The sequence below is a fragment of the Onychomys torridus genome, chromosome 19 (assembly GCF_903995425.1).
Source record: "Onychomys torridus chromosome 19, mOncTor1.1, whole genome shotgun sequence".
In the NCBI taxonomy this organism is placed as follows: Eukaryota; Metazoa; Chordata; class Mammalia; order Rodentia; family Cricetidae; genus Onychomys; species Onychomys torridus.
Window position 1 is genome coordinate 49,856,118 of NC_050461.1, and position 22,272 is coordinate 49,878,389.

The 22,272-nt window shown below is 43.4% G+C and overlaps 1 protein-coding gene across 1 annotated transcript in view; it reads right to left on the reverse strand.

The window, feature by feature from the left end:
* Window positions 1–16,155, reverse strand: part of Ipcef1 (interaction protein for cytohesin exchange factors 1) — a 161,319-nt gene extending 145,164 nt beyond the window's left edge. Inside the window, exon 1 of the mRNA XM_036169125.1 lies at window positions 16,079–16,155. The gene's annotated coding sequence lies outside the window, so the exon portion shown is untranslated. The remainder of the gene's footprint in view (window positions 1–16,078) is intronic.
* Window positions 16,156–22,272: the final 6,117 nt, after the last annotated feature.

Consider the following 22,272-nt stretch of genomic DNA (forward strand, 5'->3'; position numbering starts at 1 on the left):
GATAATTTATTCCAGAAAAAAAAATGACTTCTCTGCTTCCACACCAAAATCTGTAAAGAATGCATTAGATTTATGAACTAGTCCATTATGAAATCTGCCTGTCATCCTTGGTGAGCTGTCTTCCCAGGTTTGGAGCCTTTACTAATCAGATTGCTCTTTTTTTTTTTTTTTTTTTTTTTACTATTTAGGTTTAAGAAATTTATCACATATTTTGGAGAACAGTTCATCACCAGATATGTCGTTGGCAAGGATAGCTCCCAGGCTGTGGTTTATCTGCTCAGTCTCTGACAGGATATATTTTAGCACAGCCTGTTTTGAGACTTACTGTGTCTCTAGTTCACCAAATCAAAATATTACTGAACACACAAACTAACTCAATACATGCACTATCATTCAAATGATCACTGCCATTTACAAGCATACAAAGAAAATACAGGAATGTCTTTACAATCTTTAAAAATGATTAGGTTGGGCTGGGGAGATGTCTCAGTGGCAATGTGCTTGCCTTGTGAGCCTGGAGATATGAGTTCAAGCCCCAGAACCCACACCTGAAATCCAAGTGTTAGAAAAGCACAAATGAGTGGATCACTGGAGTTTTCTGGCCAGCCAATCCTGCCAAATCCACAACTTCTAGGTAAAAGTGAGAGACCCCTTCTTGAAAAGTAAACTGTGTAACACTTCAAGAATAACACCCAAAGTTGACACTGACCTACATACACATACACACACACACACACACACACACACACACACACACGCACGCACGCACGCACACATGCACGCACACACATGCACGCACATGCACACATGCACAGGAACATACTGATTAATTTTGTTAATGTTGTTCTTTGGAAAGTTAGGTTTCTTTTCTCCATATTGCTACAGTATCTCTAAGAGCACAGAGCACACAGTAACAGAATGGTATCATTGGTAAGAATAAAATTATGGCATCTATAACTCCCTCACCTCCAATAATCCGCTATTTCAGCACAGCACTTCAAAATCACAGAACTTTGGCATTCTCCTTTGTGGAAACTGTTAGTTTTCCATTTTGTTGGAAGCAGTGTGAATCATATAGAACATCTTGGCTACTTCTAAATTATACAACTGAAGGTTTCAGACTGAAAGCAAACAAAAATGTCTAGGCTCAGACAAGAACAAAACTGTTAAAAAATCTTGCCTATAGGCCATTTCCCCTACTATTCACTTGCTATGTGATCCTATGCATCAAAGAAGGCTAAAGCTGGAAACCTGAGGATAAAATGGTTTTTACTGACAAATAAAACCTACTTTGATGCATTAAGGGTCTCATACTGGTAAAGAAAACCCTATTGGTCATAATCGCACCAGTGAGGTGACTCCATGGCTAGACTCACCCCACGCTATTCAGGTGTCCTCAGGTCTGGCCTAGGTGGGCATCCTTAGTTCTTGGCAGACTGTTTTGCATCTAGATAAGGTCTTGCCCATCATCCTTATGCATTCAGCTTTCTCAATAATTATGAACTCCTAAAGGACAAGCATGGTCCTCTTCTGTTTTACACTTATATGTGGCTTTTAATTCTCTTATGTCCCTGACAAAAGCTAGATTTGCTTTTATTGAATACGTTCAATAGATCGCTCTAGAAGAATACATTTTTCTCAAAATAGTACAATTAAAAAGAAAGGAAGCTTAGAATAAAAAAACATTATAGAGCACTTACTCCTGTGAGTCAGTTTTGCCCCAGCATCAATTCTGGCCCATGTCCCCAGGATTGATGATTTACACATCTGCCTGTTTCTCTGTGCAGAAAACAGACACATGTTTTTAAGACATACAATCTGGGGAGACTAAGAGACTCATGTCAATGGCTTGATTTATATCTGATACATTTATTTTTATTCAATAAATATTAGTGACTATATTTCTGAAGTTTCTTTTTATAGTTAAGAAGGCTTTTCCGAAGAACACATAAGACCTAAGTTCCAAAAGGGTTAGTGACTGTAGATCAGTGACCAACTGGGAAAAATATCTCAACACATGACAGTGAGCTCACTTCCTTAATAATAAGGACTTCTCAGGGGCCAGTTACAAAAGACCATAAACCAATGGAAAGGCTGACAGAGAGCTTAAAGAGGCTGTTCACAGAGAGGAACAACAAATGACTTGTAAATATGTGAAAAGACAGTCACCACCACCCCCAAGCACAAAGAAACAGAGAATCAAATATTAATGAAGGCATTTTTTTTCACTTACTGGAAGGCGATCCTCAAAATACAGTCACAAGATAGTTACCCTGTGAAAGAATCAGGACAGTATGAAAGAAAAGAGACTACATGTGTATACACACACACACAAGCACACACATGCATGTGTGTGCATTTCTATACACAGCCATACCTTGGTGTCCATGGGGGAATGATTCCAGGACCTCCATCAGATACTAACATGCACAGCTACTGAAGTCTGTTGTATACAATGATAGTATTTGCATAGAATCTACACACATCCTCCTGCAAGGTTCTCTCTAGACTGCATATGGTGCCTAATATAGTATAAATACAATGCAAGCAATCCTTATACTGTGTTATTCAGCAGATAATAACCTAGAAGAACTCAATATATATGCATCACAGGCATAGTTTTTTAAAAATATTTTCTATCCAAGGTTGGTTGAATCCCTGGAGGCAGAACTGCAGATATAATGGATGAAAGTTCTTGCCACACAAGCCTGGTGACTGGATTTGATCCCTGGAAACCATGATTAAAGGAGAAAACTGACTCCTCACAATTGTTCTCTGACCTCCACAAACACACACTCCTGCGTGTACATGCATGTGCACACACAGATACACATACACACACAGTCACACACACACACACACACACACACACACACACACACACAAAACGACTCAATAATAAAACTTTAAATAAATGTTTTTGAAAGAACTACAGCTCTTCTTTGCCACACCCAATCTCTCTACCTAGACAGATTTCCCACATTCTTCTCCAGGGTCTAGCCTGACCTAAACTTTCTGCATGCCCTCTCTGCTGTCCAATCTGATCTGTCCACATCAGACTTAGAACTAACAAAAGAAGTCCACGTGCCCAAATCTCATCACAAAAACACTGACAATATGGAAGATCAAGCCAGCATCTTCTCTCCAAAGCCCACCAGCTCTATAGAAACGTTTGCCAATGACAATAACCTACGTGAACCTCTGGACACAGAATTTAAAAGAACAACCAACTCCAGGTGTAGTGCTGACAGCCTTTAATTTTAATCCCAGCACTCAGGGAGGCAGAGGCAGGAAGATTCTATGAGTTCAAGGCCAGCCTGGTCTACAGATTGAGTTCCAGAACAGCCAAGGCTACATAGTGGGACTCTGTCTCAAAAAAGAAAGGAAGGAAGGGAGGGAGGGAGAGAGGGACGGAGGGAGGGAGGGAGGGAGAGAGGAAGGGAGGGAGGGAGGAATAAAGAAGAAAGAAAGAGAGAGAAAGAAACAAAGGAAGGAAGAAAGAGAAGAAAAAGAGCAACTATAAACTTCATCAAAGAATTCAAAGAACTTAAAGAATATACAAAGAAACAGCTCAATGCAAACAAGAAGACAGAGCCATATGAGAACAAGAGCCTGTGAAAACACAAACATGAGGCTGGTGGGAATGATGACATCATTCCGGGACTTGCAGTTGGAATCCAACAGAGAGATAAAAGCATTGAAGAGAACTCAAGCTGAAACGAAGAAGAAATTGAAAAACCCAATAACTCAGCTAGGAAACTCAAATGACAGCCTTCCGCATAGAACGAATCACACAAAAGATAGAATATGAGGACTTGATGATACAGCTGAGGATCTAGACCAAATAGACAAGGAATGTTAAAAAAAAAAAAAAAAAAACAGGAAAGCAACATACAGTTTCAAATGTGGGAGACCCTGAAAAACACCAAACTTCAAATGATAGGCACAGAAGGGAAAAGAATCCAGGTCTTCAATGAGATCATAGAAGAAAATTTCCCCCAAACTAAGGAAAGGACGTCAGAAAGACAAGATCAGAATAGCAAATCCCCATGACACTGAACCTCAGTGATTGTTGGGTAATTGACTAATAGGATATTCAAATGCATCATGAGGGGAAAGAAAAAAATATTAAGACTTTTCCAGGCAACAAAGCATATATCCCCAAAGAGGAGAGTGTGAAACATTCCCAGACACAGGGCTACACACACACACACACACACACACACACACACACACACACACACACACACAGTGTCAGCTCAGATTCCAATCTGAGGGGTGAAATGAAATAAAATTTGCCTTTCAAATATTGACTAAGGGCAGGGTTTTTAGGCACCTATCCACGAGAGTAAACAAAGCATTTTCTACGCCTTAGATTAGTCACCAGTCAGTATCAACTGACCTTGTGCCCCAAAAGAGCTTCCAGAGTCATGAAGAGATCAGATTTTCCAACATCAGAGGAAGGCATGATCTAAGTTCAAATTAACAGTCTCAGTTTTAAATATTTGCTTGCCTTCAGCAAACTCCCGAGTCCCTCTTGGCCCAGCCTGGCGTCTCTGTGCTATGAAAAGTTCATAAGAGCTCCCAGCTAATCTTCGGCTTCCATCTGTAGAAATGCCAGAACATACCTCCGTCCCAGGGAGCACACACTCAGATCCCTGGTAAGAAGCAAGTGAAAAGTGAAAGACTGTGTGTGGTTGGAAGAGGTCGAAACTCAATAATTCCCACCAGATTACTTCCTCCTGAGGATAATCCTCGCTGCTAGAGCAACAAATGTCCAGTGCGGAAATGCAGAGAAAGTAAAGACAAAAGAGACCCGATCCATGCCACTGCCCCACCCCTCAGCAACGCATGGGAAACATGCTTTGAACAGAGCAGCAGGACTTAGGAAATTAAAGCTTCACTTTCAGCTAACACTCTGCCTAGGGAAGTTGTCATGTATGCACCATGAAACCTGATCCAAGAACTTTCTCCTACAGAAGGCTTCCAAAGCAGGTTCAGCTGTGGAAAGGGGTGGGGTGGGGAGGGCTTCCCGCCTTCTTACTGCTCACAACTTTATCTGATTTCTAGTCTTTCCTGGGGGAATGGAAAGTGGAAGAGCTTGTTTATTCCTGCAGGCTGACAAAGCATTTCTACACCCTAAAATGGCCAAAGGTGACCGTGACAAAGAAATCCTTTGTCTCGCATTTAAAGGCTGTAGTTTTTACAAGGAACCCTGCCGTGGCTTTCATTTAAAATATGCGGGACAAATGCAACCGAAATATCAGGAATTGTGGCATTTCCTTATGTGTCTCTTTGAGCTTCCTCGGACCTGCTGATCCTGTTTTGATTGTTTGGAAAACTTACCTTCTTTTGAAAGCCTCTGAAGGACAAATAGTTACCTCACTGTTCAAGCTTCCTGTGTCAAGAAGCTAATGTTGGTCATCTTAGGTGACTGTGTTTCAAAGCCTCCTGGTTAAAACATCTTGGAAAACTTGGAAGAGTTTCTCTCCTTTGTCAAACTAAACTGAGGTTGGGAATGCTCTGCTCTGTTCCTATTGGCACATCTCCTATGTTAATTAAAATCTCACACAGACCCCTAAGTCACAGATATGACCATAAAGTGGAAAGCCAACATGAAAGCCCTCTGGGCCTGCGAGAAGTTGTCACTCTGTGATAGAGGCTTAGGAGAGTCATGGAGATGAGGCAAGGTCCTTTGTTGCTAAACAGGTGTGCCATAAGGTCAGGAGTCAATGCCAATAAAAACATATAGGGCCTAGGGCTGGGAGTATAGCTCAGCCCAGCCATAGTGCGCCTTCTTAGCATGCGCAAGGCCTTGAGTTGAACTTCCTAAAATGTTTGTGTGTCTGTGTGTCTGTGTGTGTGTGTGTGGTGTCCATGCTTGTACATGCATGTACATGTGCATATATGTGTGTATACATGCGTCTGTGTGTGTGTGTTTGTGTGGTGTCCATGCTTATACATGCATGTACATGTGCATATATGTGTGTGTACATGCTTCTGTGTGTGTGTGTGTGTGTGTGTGTATACACGTGTTCTGCCCCAAATACCCTACAATGTCTTGACCATCTGATCTTGAGGCAGTTCTAGAAGACACCCTGGAGAGAATTAGGGAAAATAGGAAGAAATTCCATCTAATAGAAACTCCACCATTTGTTAATCCTTCCTTCTGGGATTACAGGGAGCCTGGCCTCACAAAGCCATGCCAACATCATTGCGTAATTCTTGTCAGGGTATACCGATGTCAAGTCGCAGGTCAGGTGCTCAAGCAAGCCAACTCACAGACATTACAGAGCTCTGAGGTCTAACAGACCTAGCTTCAAATTCTGACTCCAGAGTGAAAATATTGGTGCTGTAATCCACACCTTGCTCTTTCTCCCAGATCTTTATCCAGGTTCTCGGTTCGGAACCTGTTTTCTCATCAGAGAAAGGCAGCAAGCTAATAGCAACAGTGATTCCTACAGCTTTCTGGTCAAAAAACTAGATAATGGCTATAAAACTTTACACCTTCCCTGGAGGAACTAGGTAGTCATTTCTCCTTAGAAATAACCACAGTATTAAATGTGTCCATCTCTGGGGATGTGGTAGTCTATAGTCGTTGAGGAACTCTGGCTAGAAATGGGGAGCCCCTTAGACTCTACTGTCTGCCTTTGCTCTAGGGTTCACCTCGATGTCTCTCACTGCCCAAAACATTCCAGAAATTGTACAGGACAGCTCACTGCCTAAGGACATCCACCCACTGGCATGACTAGCCACTTCTGGGAACATTGCAACAGTTTCATGAACTTATTCAGTGTCTGTGCAGCTGAATCAATTTCTTAGACATGGTGAAATAGTCGGATAAAGTAAAAAATTAATGATTGTGACAGGAGCAGTGTATTCATTCACTCAGAGTGCAGGTCATCTTATCCATGCATACAAGTGTGTGGACATGCGCAGAGACATAGAAACAGCATATACACAGAAGAAAAAGGAGGAAGGGAGGGAGGGAGGGAGGGAGGGAGGGAGGGAGGGAGGGAGAGAGGGGAGGGAGGGAGGGAGGGAAGGAGGGAGGAAGGAAGGAAGGAAGGAAGGAAGGAAGGAAGGAAGACGTGATGACACCCGATCCTAAGTCAGTCCAGGAGGGAGGGCTCTCCATGTACAGTATACAGAAAGATTGAAAGCAGAGTGGAAAATGAACAAACCCCACATCTAGGAGCCTGACACCACCAGCTTCAGCAACTGAAAAGCAAAGCCACTCACCAGGGAGTCCACAGTTGCTGAGCTTCACCTGCTGGGGCACTTACTCAGCTGTGGTGACTCTGTGGTGACTCTGTGTGCTAGCTTCTGAGCTCAGGAAAGCCAAGAGGTCTGCTCCTGCTCTCCAGACTACTGACCGGCACATAACTTTGGAATGTCTGCTGGCGTTCACAAAATCAAACGAAGTAGCGCTCTGGTGCCCAGTTCAAACCTTGCTCGACAAGTCCCTGGGACTTAGGCAGAGTTGTCCTGCTTGATTAATCAAGTTGAAAATTCAAGTGCAAAAGAATCTGAGGCCCAGCTCCAGCTGGATAATACTGACCTTGTTTACAAAGTAGTTCAAATTCAGGTCCTTCTTTTAGACAGAGCAGCTGTCAGAGGACCTGCCCCAAATGAGGCCATGGTCATCTACATGGTTGCAAAGAGATTGCCAAGGTGAGTTTGCCATTCTGTTTCAATGAGACATCTAATACCTGGGAAGTATTAGAGAGGCCATAAGTGCTCAGTAAATGTTACATGCTCATAAATGAACCTTCGCCATTTACAGAAAGATGTGAAATTTCATGCTTACAAAGGAAATCCATCCTTTAGATATTTGGTCAAAATGGGTAGAGAGGTTAGGGATTTATGACCTAACAAGGGACTACAAAGTAAAGAGCTCCAGGCTCTTCGTGAATGGAAAGAACAAGCTGTCATAAATGACCTGCACACTGAGCAAATGAATAGAATGTTCCTGTCACAATCATTAATTTTCTACTTTAACAGAATCTCTCATTATGTCTAAGAAATTGATGCAACTGCATATACTCCCATCAGTCCATAAAACATTGCAACATTTCCAGTCTGAGCTCTCCAAACAAAATAGCCATGAGGAGTCTAAAATGTATGGTTTTATGTTTTCAAGCGATTTTTAAGATGTTTTATATTTCAAAGAAATCAAGCTTTCCTCCTTAAAACACAACTTTATATGTCACCCAAGTGCCTTTTGAGTGACTTTGTGATACTTTGCATAGAATTACTGCACATTTTTAGCAGAGTAAAGAATGTTGAGACTCCCAAAGAGTGCTTTCAGTTGATCCCGTTCTGAGAGGTCTGGATTTCTCTGCTTATACCAAGACTCAGTATTCTCTGTCATCTATTTACATACAGAGCATCACTGCCAACATCAACCCAGCTATAAGATGTTTGCATACAAGTGGCTAAATACTCTGTTTCTTTGTTTCTTTCTGACATTAAGTATGGGGGGGGGGGGGACGGGACTCCTAAGAAAGCAGTTTCCTTCCTCACTGAAAAAAAATAATAATTCTATCCTGAAACAGGAAAGAATCTATCCAGTCACCAATTCCCACTAAATATTTCAAAGCGGATTATATAATATTTATAACAAGTTGAAAGACATTGAAGCTTTGCCTGATGGCATAGGCATGCAATCCCAGCTCCTGGGAAGTGAGGGTGGGGTGGAGGGGCTGGAGGGTTGCTGAAACAGAAGGATTACATGTTAGTTTGAGGCCTGTCTGGACTACACAGTCGGTTTAAGACCAGTCAAGGCACCTTAGTGAAACCTTGTCCCAAAACAAATAAAAAGTAAAAAAAAAAAAAAAAAAAAAGAAAGAAAGAAAGAAAAGAAACTCTGGTTTTAACTCTCATCCCCACAAAAGAAAGAACGGAAGAAGGAGGAAAGGCTGAAGGGAGGGGAAGCGGGGAGAGGGGAAGAGAAGGAAGGAAGAGACAGAGACACAAGACAATGCTGTGGATATCACTCTATATAAATAAAATTCTGATTGGCCAGTGGCCAGGCAGGAAGTATAGGGTAGGCGGGACAAGAGAGAAGAGAATTCCAGGAAGTGGAAGGCTGGGGAGAGACACTGCCAGCCGCTGCCATGAGAAGCAACATGTAAAGACACCGGCAAGCCACAAGCCATGTGGCAAAGTATAGACTAATAGAAATGGGTTAATTTAAGATAAAAGAACTAGATAACAAGAAGCCTGCCACAGCCATACAGTTTGTAAACAATGTAAGTTTCTGTGTGCTTACTTGGTTGGGTCTGAGCATCTATGGGCCTGGCGGGTGAGAGAGATTTGTCCTGACTGTGGGCCAGGCAGGAAAACTCTAACTACAAGACAAGGAAGGGAAGAAGGGGGAGGGAAGGGGAATTCAAGAGGCAGAGTCAACAATTGTAGTTTTGCACAGATTCGATGAACTAGCTTTCTGCAATGATGTCTTTCCGTTCCAAGTCTGTGGCTCTGCTAGGAATAAGTGTGGTAAAGGAAGTAGGGTAATTTAAATTCTGCTGAAAGAAGGCCTTAAGAGATTCCTATGTGCTGGAAATCTAAGTTTATTAATTAATTAAGTACTAAACTAAGTTTATGTCTCGAAGTGGTCAGCAACTATAGAAAAAAGTACTGTGAGGATCCAGCATGCATCAGTTGGGAAATCTCTGCCAGCCACATGCTTAGGTTACAGGCTTAAGCTTTTTGTTTGGAAGCCAGCAAGATGGCTCAGGAAATAAAGGGGCTTGCTGACAAGCCTGGGGACCTGAGTTCAGTCCCTGGGATTCACATGATGAACAGAGAAGACCGATGCCTGCCAGTTGCTCCCTGACTCCTACCAGTTGCTCCCTGACCACACACACACACACACACACACACACACACACACACGTAAAAAATAAACACTTAATTTTTTTTTTTTTTTTGTATTTGGAACCAAGTGCCATCATAGCACCTCATTTTTCAATTCATATTTGAAAGTACAGTGTACAGCTTGAGAAAATAATGTCCTCCCCAATAGAGATTAGTGTTCTATGTCTAGCCAATGACCCTACTGGCATAACAATCCAAGATTCCTAGTCAGCTCCATTTATGAAAGGTTTCTCTTTACAATTGTCAAAATAGCCTACTTTTCATATTGTAAACGTGTTTCACTGAAAAGTCTTTCTTCACCCCATTCTATGGTGAACTGAATCTACCAAGGCCCAGTGCCACAGGTTACAGTCAGAGAAATGAGTCATTTTGGGATCCTGTCCCTGGAAGCTCATGCCAGCAATACAGATCAGTTTATGACTACCACTTGAAATTATCGGTATTCTTCTTCCAACCTCTATGGGTTTCCCTGGGCTGTGTGAGCAAAAACACAAACTAAATTGCTAAAACAGCCAAAGCTTCCTCTCTTGCAGTTCTGGGGGCCAGGAGTCTGGAGTAAAGGTACCAGAGGGGCTGTGGGTCCTCTGAGACCTACAGAGACTCTTCCATACCTCTTTCCAACTTTGAGGGTAGCTGGCCTTCTTGGCTTGTAATTGAGTCACTCTACTCCTTGGCCTCATCCCCATATCTGCTTTCAGGGGTCATCATCTGATAAGGATGCTAGTCTTCTTTGATGGGGACACACACCACTTCGGTGTGACCTCACCTTCACTGAGCTAATTACATCCAAGTAAGAGCACATTCTAAGAGACTTGGAATAAGACAGTAGTGTGTAGTTTTGAGAGAAGGGTACCATTCAGTCCATGGCGGGCGCGTGTGTGCGCGCGCACGCGCGCGCGCACACACACACACACACACACACACACACACACACACGTATGTGTGTTTCTAATACTTTTTTTTCTAGCAGAATTGCATCCCAATTGAGTCTCTATACGATTTTTTTAATGAATTAAAATGGAAAGGCCTCTTTGGTTTTTAGCATTTTTTTTTCTTTTTTTCCAGAACATATTTCTCCAGCATTTATTCACTTTGTTCATTCAATCCACACAATAAGACAAATTTGGGAGGTATGTTTATCTCGGGTCTTATAAATGAGAAAACTTGATTGCAAAGCCCAGTGCCTCATTTATAGCTCAGAGCTACAACTCTGTGGGACAAAAGGGTTGTTTTAGCTAGCACCTCCAGGTTACAGTGCATCATCATTTCAGGGAAATCACAGAAGCAAGAACCTGAGAGAAGTAGTCACATCACATCCACAGTCAAGAGCAGAAAGAAATAGAGGCGCACATGCTCGCTTGTTTAACTATGCTCTACTGGAGCTCTTCGCTCTTATTACACCTCAGGACCCTTGTGTAGGGAGTGCTTCCACCCACAGTGGGCCGAATCATCAAGACCAACTTAAGACAGTGCTCCACAGACATGCTCACAGGCCCACCCAGCATAGACCCCTCACTGAGGCTCTTTCCAGGTGTTCTAAGTTGTGCCAAACTGGCAATTATAGCTAACCATTGTACTAACCTTAATTGAGTTTTCAGTAAAGATCTACTCATTCTTGTCCAACTTTTTTTTTTTTTTTTGAAAACCTCATCTGTTTTCTAGTTTAGCATGAGGGTTTTTTTTGTTTTGTTTTGTTTTTTATGTTTTTTCTTTTAAGGACTTCTACTTCTATGCCTGTGGCAATTCAGGAAGGGAGTCTTCAACAAGATTTGTTTAGCCCTTCACCTCTTCCTCTGCTGACTCTTTCATTCACTGGTCTCTGAGACAAATGCAGAAGATTCCTTAATACCTAGAAGTTAAAATACTTCATTCTGGCCAGGTGGCGGTACATGCCTTTAATCCCAGCACTCAGGAGGCAGAGTCAGGTGGATCTCTGTGAGTTTGAGGCCAGCCTGGTCTGCAGAGCGAGATCCAGGACAGGCACCAAAACTACACAGAGAAACCCTGTCTCAAATAAATAGATAGATAGATAGATAGATAGATAGATAGATAGATAAATGAATGAATAAATACTTACTTCCTTCTGGCTAAGTCTCTAATAACAGACTCCACAGTGGCACAATGGCACGATGAGATGACAGGAACCTTTTTTTTTTTTGCTTCTGTGTGTGCACACACATACCCACGTGGGTATGTATGTGCATATCTGTGCATGCTCATGGGCAGGCAGTGCACTCACCTGTGCAAGCAGGTCCATGTGGAGGCCAGAGGTTGATGTCAGGAGTCTTCTCCTATCACTCCCTACTTTATTTTTTGAAGCAGGGTCTCTCCCTGAATCTGGAGCTCATCATTTCAGAGACTGTCAGGACAGTAAGGCCCCAGCATCTGCCTGACTCCTCTGCCCAGCACAGAAGTTACAGGCCAAGCTCACACTCCCTCCTCTGGCTTACACATGAGTCCTGGTGATCTGAACCCATGTCTTCATGATTAAATAGCAAGCACTTTACCCACCAAGCTATCTCCCCAACCTGACAAGATCTCACTAACAAAAATGTACTGACTCCTCAAAAATGTATTTTTACCTTCTCCCCGCGTATCCTAAGTTGATAGGATATCCCTATCAATATTCCCTATGAAGATGAGTCACTCTTCATGTGTGAAAAATCTGAACTTAACCAAGAGCTATAAACTCTTGAACTAACTCTTGAACTTGCTAGAAAGCCATGCACTGCAGTTATTCAGGAAAAAATAACCTATTTTCATGTGAGACTGGGAGTTAATCAACCCACACAGCCCCAGGTGGAGTCTGACTTGGTTGTTCTCCTTTGAGAGCAGACACATGACTCTGCACCAGCCCTAATCTCTAAGGGGATCCCCCACAAAACTGAACACCATAACTCAGAGTCTCTTCTGAGATCTCAGTGACCCATGAACACAGCATCCCTGAAAGCTGATTGTGGTTTTACCTTTAACAGAGTACTCAAAGGGGCTAAGATTTGGGTCATTTATTTTCATGTGACACCTATTTTGCTTTTAGATTGTTATGGCAGGTACGTTTCACTAATAAAAAGCTTTGAAAATTAAAAAAAAAAAAAACCCACAAAACAAAATTAGCCATCAGCTACAAACTCACTCTGCATATAGTGTAGTATATCTCATCTCAGTTTTTCTCTTTTGTAGTATTTTCATTTAATTTAAAAAGTCCTGATCCTGTTTTTTGGTTTTGGTTTTGGTTTTGGTTTTGTTTGTTTGTTTGTTTTGTTTTGGGGGGAATTGTTTGTTTGTTTCTTTGTTTGTTTTTCGAGACAGGGTTTCTCTGTGTAGTTTTGGTACCTGTCCTGGATCTCACTCTGTAGACCAGGCTGGCCTCAAACTCACAGAGATCCTCCTGGCTCTGCCTCCCGGGTGCTGGTATCAAAGATGTGCGCCACCACCACCTCACAGCTTTGCTCCTATTTTTTTAAGCATTGTATGATAATATTCCCAAAATATCATTTTACCGGTGATATTAGCAGGCTTGGACACATTAACAGACTTCTCACTATAATGTTTTTGTTTAACAAATGGCTACCTTGGTCTGCTCCCCTTGCCAGAGAAATGCATAAGTGAAGTGACTTATAAGCAACAGAAATTCACCTCTCAGGGTCATAGAGGCTGAGAAGTTCAAGATCAAGACACCAGCCATCAGGTTTGGTGTCTATAGATAGGGCCATGTGTCCTCATACGGGGGAAAGGAACAAGGGCTTATTCCTCAACCCTGGCTCCCACCTCCTCATCACTCCCAAGAGATCCCAGATGGGGACTGACCAACCACAAAGGTTCACAGGCATCATTCAGAGACCACAGCAACAACAACAACTCTTGAAACATCTTGGAAACAGAAAACAGGAGAAAGCAGGAAGGAGGAAAGGTGGTCTAATTCCTAGATATGGGTGTGGTGACCTGAACACTGAAGAAAACTGATGGATGCCACATGGAGAAGCCCTGTGTCATGGGCAGGCACTTTATCATCCCATTTCAAATTCTTTTTGTTGTTGATGTTTTTGTTTTAGTTTGGGTTTTGGTTTTGGTTTTGGTTTTTCGAGACAGGGTTTCTCTGTGTAGCTTTGGAGCCTGTCCTGGAACTCTCTTTGTTGACCAGGCTGGCCTCGAACTCACAGAGATCTGCCTGCCTCTGCCTCCTGAGCGCTGGGATGAAAGGCATGCACCACCACTGCCCGGCCCATTTCTAATTCTTACACAACTCAAAAAGATCAGTGGCTTGCAGTTCATAGAGACAGTCAGTGGTGGATATAGATTTTGAGCAGATGTGCCTGACCCCAGGCTGTGTCTTTCTGGTTATATCATGATGCCATCCCCTTCCAACAACCTGCCCATGGTTTCCACGGATACCACTCCGACCACCACTGTCTTCTCAATCATCAGTCACTTCCTCCACCGTCCCCATTACTGTCTCTCTGTCACCTCCATCATCTCGACTGTGGCCTCCACCATCTCTCCTCCATGGCTTCCACTCTCACTACCAAAATCTCTACTGTCACGTCTACCATCCCCACTTCACCTGCTCCATTACCCCTGTCGTCATGTCTACCCTCTCTATGATCACCTCTTCCATTACCTCCACTTACTCCACACCATCTCACCTCTGTTGCCGAGAAGTGTAACCTGGATAATAATCATCTAGGTATCATCTGTCATATCATCCATCACTACCACCATCATCTCTGCCATCATCATCACCTCTACTGACCTGGAACATCTACCGTGTCCACATCGTCTCCTCCAGCATCTCTGTTGTCATCTCCACCATCTGTATTCTCCCTCCTACTGTTCTGACCTTTTTATCCTCAGTTTTCTACACATTTTTCTCCCCTCCTACTTTCAGGTTCTGGCCAGCTTCAACCTAACCTCCTCTAACTTTTACTGTCTCAGTTGCCTGGGTAACAGAAAGAGTGTCTACCTTTCTGTGACCTTTATGAACCATCTTAATCATTCATTCATCTAACAAATATCACCGAGAGCGTAAGTCGTGAAAGTCACTCTTCTTAGCCTCAAAGGTATGGCCAATGCCCCTGTTTTGCAGTATTTTCTTCAGTACACAAAACAGATCTTATATTTAAACATCACACCTACTGGCAAATCATCAGCCCACTGGGCTTCGGCTGCCCGCTCACATGGCCTGACCTCCAAGCTGCATGAAAGCAGAAGTGGTCTGCTCAAGAAGGACACACAAGTCAAAAGGAAAGTCTCAGGCAATAGCCGTGAAGTAATTTCTTATCTCATGTTGCCACAGCAAGCTACCACAGCAAAGAACTTCCTATTTCCACGTGCTAATGATGAGCATTTGCTGAATACAATTTGCCTGAAGTGGTCGCACACGGACCTTCTACGGAAAAGACACCTGATATGTAAGAACAGTAGATAAAAGGGATAAAGGGTAAATTAAACAGTAAGTACACCAACAAAACTTTGCACCCACACTTGTATGATATGAGCAAAAAAAAGAAAAACTATTCTGTTTCTACCCTCCATGTAAAATAAGACCTCACATAGGAACCAGATTCTACCTGTGCCTAGGTTTAGAATAGGAACTCACAGGCTACTAAAGTCTAATAAAGTCCACTACTACAGGCAAAGATGCCTTGATGGGTTATAAATCTGCCTCTATAATTAAATTCTAAACTTTTTTACATATACTCAAAAGTGGAAAGCTGGGCACTTCCTATGTCTTCTGTAAAAAGCCTTTGAATCAGCAATGCCTTCCACTAGCTTTCAAACCAGAGATGTTCTGTCTTGCCTATGACCTACATCTAAAAGCAAAAAACCCCTCCAGTTGCCTGCATGCAAGGGGGAATTCTCCACAAAGAACACACTTTCTCTAATGTGAGGGTCACAGAGCGTTTCCCCAAATGAACCTTTCAGAACTCGTTTCTAAATCAAACCCCAGGCTGCAGGTCCCAGCAACTCTCAGTAGCAAGAAGAGAAGAAACAGCAGATGAACAGCTCTCCTCTTCACAGCTCTGGCAGCATCAGAGACCTGCAACACAGTGCCTCGGAGCCCTGTGCTTAGGAAAAGCAGAGCCAGCTCCACATCCCAAGAGCCCTTTTTCAGGCCCAGCTGTTCTAAAGACCATCAAATAGTACCTTCATATCACCCAGCAATTGTTTCTATATCAGTCAGAGTGACTTTACTTACATACGATACAAAGAGGGCCAATCCAAGAGCTGCCTCTGGGTCCCTGAATTCAGAGAGCTCATAGTAGTTTAAAGTCAAGACTGAAGATTCCACTCCAAGTATTCACAGTCCTGGAGACTCAGCCCACACAAAACTACCCTTAGAAGCTAGCCAGAAAATAAGGCTATTTCAAAAGAAGGGGAAGTGTCATCTCTACTTCCTCAATTCTGTGTGTCTTCCTTCTTGCTCTTGTTGAAACCCTCATGGATATAAAACATCAAAGCAGGCATGTCTCATCTGCCTGACTTCATTTATCACAAAAGACCACCCAGTGTGCTCCTTTCTGGAACACATGGTTGAAAAACTCCCTGGTTTTACCTTCCTGTTGGGGAGGCAATTCGTGGGCATGAGGATGGCAGTATAGGCAAAGCTTCTCTTGCCATGTTGGGTGGAGAGATGGCTCTGTTCTTGCAGAGGACTGAAGTAGTTCAATTCCCAGAACCCACATCAGGTGACTCACAGCCACCTGTAACTCCAACTTCAGATGGGTAAGACAGCATGTTGGGTTCAGACATCACATTTTATCATGTTTAGATTCAATCATTTCTATATTTCCTTCACTTCTCTCCCAATCTTTTGGAATCCACTGAAAAGAAAGTACCAATGAACTTGCTAAAAGCTGTTCTTAAACAGTAAGTCTCAGGCTGGGGAGATGGCTTGGGCAGTAATGTACCAGCTATGTAAGCATGAGGACCAGAGTTTGGATCTGCAACATGCACATTAAAAAACTAAGCACAACACCACAGAAGCATGTCTGCCACCCAAGCACTGTGTGGAGAGACATGGGGACAAATAGATCCCCTGAGCTTACTGGATAACCAATTTTTTTTTTAAAGAGTTGTTTATTTGTTATGTATACAGTGTTCTGCCTGCATGTATGCCTGCAGGCCAGAAGAGGGCACCAGATCTCATTACAGATGGTTGTGAGCCACCATGTGGTTGCTGGGAATTGAACTCAGGACCTCTGGAAGAGCAGTCAGTGCTCTTAACCTCTGAGCCATCTCTCCAGCCCTGGATAACCAATCTTAACTATTGCTAAGTTGCAGGTTCAGTAAGAGACCCTGTCTCAAAAATAATAATAAAGTGAAGAGTGATAGACAAAACAACGATTGTCACTCCCTGGTGTCCCTACTTCCCCCACCCCCACATGCGTGTGCCTACACACTTTCTAGTAGGCTCCACCTCATAATGACCCACCACTTCTCAGTATTGCTACACTGGGACCAAGATGCTAGCATATGAACTTTTGAGTGATATTCACAAACCATGTCCAAGCCAGCATTTATCCTTTGCTGCTTTATGGCTTCAACTAACAAATATCAAGTATCTTGTGGTTTCTGTGGGCTCAGAGTTTCTGAGGACTCAGAGCCCAGTTTCACCAGCTCCTCTGGCTAGAGATGTTTAAGCTAGGTGATGTCAAGAGGAACAGCCATCTCCAGTCTCGATGGTGAAAGTAACTTCTTCCAAGATCGCTCATGTGGTTGCTGGTAGAATTCAGTGTCTCATAAGCTGTGGGACTGGAGGCCTCAATTCGATGTCAACCTCAGTTCCCTCTCCCTTGGCCCTTCCTTGGGACAAGCTGCGACACAGCAACTGGCTGCCATGGAATGATCAAAGGAGAATGGGAGCGAGACAACAGAGTAGAACCGAAGTCACTTCTGCAATGTAATTCCAGACACTACGTTTCCTATGATGTATGGATTACAAATGAGCCACTTGGTCTAGCCTGCCTCACTAGAGAGCTGGGGGTTACAAAGTGTAAATTCCAGGAGGGGACAATTTAAAAGGATCTATCACAGATGGCTTCCTGCCATGATACATAAAACTTTATCCAAACTCAAGCTGCACCCGTCAAGTCAAATATCAGTCCATAGGAAGAATCATCCAGTAGGGAAATCATAAACAGACCCACACTGGGAAGAAAATCTGACCTTTTTATAAGCGTCACTGAGCACACACAGCAAGCCTATGTCAGATCATGGACCTGAAAATTTGACAGTCCTCACCAATTCATCTCTAAGAAGGAAGTTGGCATATATACTGAAAGGTGGCTGCAAGGTTTTGCAATTTCAATAAAAAAAATAAATAACTTCCTACCTAATGACAACATATGTGAGAAGCAAGCATAGAATTAAGTCATGTACCACACATCCTGCTTTCTCCATGTCTCCTTGTGTCTCTCTTCTTCTCAGAGTCCTCTCTGTCCCCAGAAATCCCACCTAACCTCTTCCTGCCTAGCTATTGGCCATTCAGCTCTTTATTAAACCAATCACAGCAATATACTTTCACACAGTATACAAATAGACCACAGTAGCTTACAAGCCAATATACTCCACACCTCATGATCAAAATGTCAATAAAAAGTGTGTTAAAAATACTATTTTGGAGAAACAGAAAAAAAGGACACATATTGGTAAAAACTTTGGAGACTCAATAACTAATAAAACTACCTCAGTAGATTGATTCCACAAGAACTTCACATGAGTTAAGTATGTCACTCAAATACATATGTAGAAACATAATCTCACTGTGATGATATTTGACGGTGGATCTGTGAGAAGAGATTAAGTCACGAGTCAGAGCCCACGTGAATGCAATTGGTGTTCTTTCAGAGGAGCCTCAGAGAGATGGCTTCCCCTTAAATATGAGAGGGCCCAGCAACAAAATCACCATATGTGAACTAGGAAACAGGCCCTCAACAGACCCCAGGCCAACCAGTTGATCTTGACCTTTTGGTCTCCAGAACTGTAAGAAACAAGTATTTGATATTTATAATCCACTAGCAGAACTAAAAAGCAAATGAAATCTGTATAGTAAAGAAGAAAAACTGATGCTGAATGTGGTGGTGTAACTGAGAATGACCCCCAAAAGTTCATATGTTCGAATGCTTGGCCCTCAGTTAGTGGAACTGTTTGGGAAGGATTAAGAGGTGTGGCCTTGTTGGAAGAGGTGTGTCACTGGGGGGTGAGCTTTGAAGTTTCCAAAGCTCACACCAGGCCCAGTCTCTGTCTCTGTCTCTGTTTCTGTGTCTTTCTGTCTCTGTGTGTATATCTCTCTGTCTCTGTCTTTCTCTCTCTGTTTCTCTCTCTCTCTCTCTCTCTCTCTCTCTCTCTCTCTCTCTCTCGTGTGTGTGTGTGTGTGTGTGTGTGTGTGTGTGTGTGTGTGTGTGTGCTGCCAGCAGATCAGGATATAAAGCTCCTAGCTACGGGTCCAGGGTCATCCCTGTCTGTTCCCCACCTTGATGATCATGGACTAACCCTCTAAAACTGTAAGCAAGGCCTAAGTAAATGTTTTAAGAGTTGCCTTGGTCATGGTGTCTCTTCACAGCAATAGAACAATAAACGAAGACACTGAACATTTTGACCAGAAACAAAACTAAGACTCTGTAGTCTATGTGTATGTACATTTCTATTTCCAGGAGGCACTATTGCAGCTCCTCCCTGTGTGAAGTTATTCTCTAGCTCCCTGATTTACATAGTATTAAAAAATAGCAGGGACTAACTTCACAGCATGTCTTAGACACCATCATCAAAGTCATCCACAAAGGTCTCATTATTTATAGTTATGTAACCAGTGTTAGAGTCCCATAGATCCTTGGAGTATACCATCTGACTCATAGAATTAAAATTATTTCACAGTGGCTGGCCTTTAATGTGGTGGTGTAACTATAGGTTCATTTTGCTCCCTTGCTTCCACAAAGTCTTCATTTAAATGAGAGGAAACACATTAAAAGATAAAAGTTCTCAATAACAAACAGAGTTCTTCCAAGGAAGAGCATCAGAGCTTAAGAGATGTGAACACATCTCAGCTATGACAGCTAGTGCGTGAGAGGAAGATGAACACAGGCAAGGTACCACAACATTCCAAGAGCAAGGAGGATGGTGTGGCGAGGGATGGCATGCCCGTGATGCTCTCAAATAGAGAAAAGCAGTCTCACCTCAGAAACCTTCAAGGTTCTAAAGGAATCCAAATTTCACCTTAGAATTTTGTATTCCTTCATTCAGCAAATCTTTTCGAGTACCATCCTAGACCAGAAAATACAGCAGAGAACTTCTCTTCTTATTTTTATTTTTTTTAATGTGGAGCTGATGATCGAACCCAGGGCCTTGCACTTGCTAGGCAAGCACTCTACCCCAACCCCAGAGAACGTCTCTTCTTATGCTTGGATTAAACTGGGGTTCTAGGACCAGAAACACAAATGTAATGTATGCAGTGGAAATAATAGTCAAGGAGGAAAAAAAATATGTTAAAAATAATGCAAAATAGGAAATACATCGAGTCTAGAGAGCAGGTAAAAAATGGATGGATAGCCTGGTGGTGGTGGCGCATGCCTTTAATCCCAGCATTCTGGAGGCAGAGCCAGGAAGATCACTGAGTTGGAGGCCAGCCTGGTCTACAGAGTGAGATCCAGGACAGGCTCCAAAATGACACAGAGAAAGCCTGTCTTGAAAAAAAAAAAAAAACAATTGGATAGATAGCCTAGAAAATACAAAGAAGATGACAGATGAACGATGGCCTAAAGGAAGTGACGGAGACCACAAGACCTGTGGACAGCTGAAGGCAGAGAAAGCCAGAAACACAAACATCCTATCACATCCAGAGCCTTCTGGGGCCAGGAGGACAACTAGGAGAATGTGGAACAGCAAGACTGAAGAAGGAGCAGAGAAAAGAGGTGGGGGAGTGGGGAAAGGGGAAAGGGGAGGAGGAGAAGGGAAGGGGGAGGGGGGAGAGGTGAGGGAGGGGGTGGGAGGGGAGAGGTGGGGGAGGGGAAAGATGGGGAAAGGGAGAGGTGGGAGGAGGGGAGGTGGGGGGAGGGGAGAAATGGAGGAGGGGAGAGGTGGGGAGGTAGGGGAGGGGAAAGGTGGGGGAAGGAAGAGGTGGGAGGAAGGGAGAGGTGGGAGGAGGGGAGAGGTGGGGGAGGGGAGAGGTGGGAGGAGGGGAGAGGTGGGGGAGGGGAGAGGTGGGGGAGGGGAGAGGTGGGGGAGGGGAGAGGTGGGGGAGGGGAGAGGTGGGGAAAGGGAGAGGTGGGAGGAGGGGGGAGGTGGGAGGAGGGGAGAGGTGGGGGAGGGGGAGGGGGGTAATCACAGTGATAGCTCAGCTCTCTGAGGGTCACAATGAGAACCGGGTTATTTGTTTCTCACTCTGACCAACTAAACCAAGAGTTGGCTGGCTTTTTCCATGACCAGTCAGATAGTAAACACTGTATGGGTCAGACGGTATCTGTCACTTGTTCATCTCTGCTATCGGAGTATGAAAGGAGCCACTGGCAACACATTAACAAATGAAGAAGAAGGCAGTGTTCTGATCAGACTTCGTTTATAGACACCGGCTTTTGAACAGCTCATCCTTTCCAGGTGTCACAAAATGGTCTTCTTCATCTTTGTATATTTCAAAGTGCAGAAAATAAGTGAGTGTGGAACACGCAGCCCCAAATGGGACAGTTGTGTCACACACACACACACACACACACACACACACACACACACACACACACTACCAAGTCTCAGAGACCGTCATAGAAGCAGAAAGGCTGTAAAAGCCAGAGATTGAAGGGGAGTGCTGAGAAGCAGTGATCCACAAGCATCACAGGGCTTGTAGCACACTTGATCTCACAATAGTTGTGACTACATGCACAAGATCTGCACAAGATTGTGCCAGTCAAAATCCTAGCTGGGATGGGGGAGGGGCTCACAAATCCCCACCCCTAGTAGAAAAGCTTTTGGAAGTTGAGTCCATTTTCATCAGGGAAATGGCCCCCTGTAGGTTTCCTATGCTCCACTAGATGGCCCTGCATCCATGCACATGCTGACTGCTCCTGCAGGTTTAAGAAAAGAAAAAGGAGAAAAAAAGAGGAGCACCTATGTGAAGTTGGAAAAGAGATTTGGGGATCCGTGAGAGGAGCTATGGGATAGTGTAGGATAACAATGACTGGATACACTGTATTCAGACATTATGTGCTCCAAGGATAAGCAAAAATATACCTACTTCTAGAATGTTAAAATCCATCATAACTGACAAACCACAAACCACTCTTGGACCCTCGACATAACTACCAACCCCTGAACTGAGCCAGATAATTCAGAGACAGGTGGAAGGTGACTCAGAAAGATGACCTCCTACAATGTGCCCTTTCCCCAGAAGTTACTTCATGATAA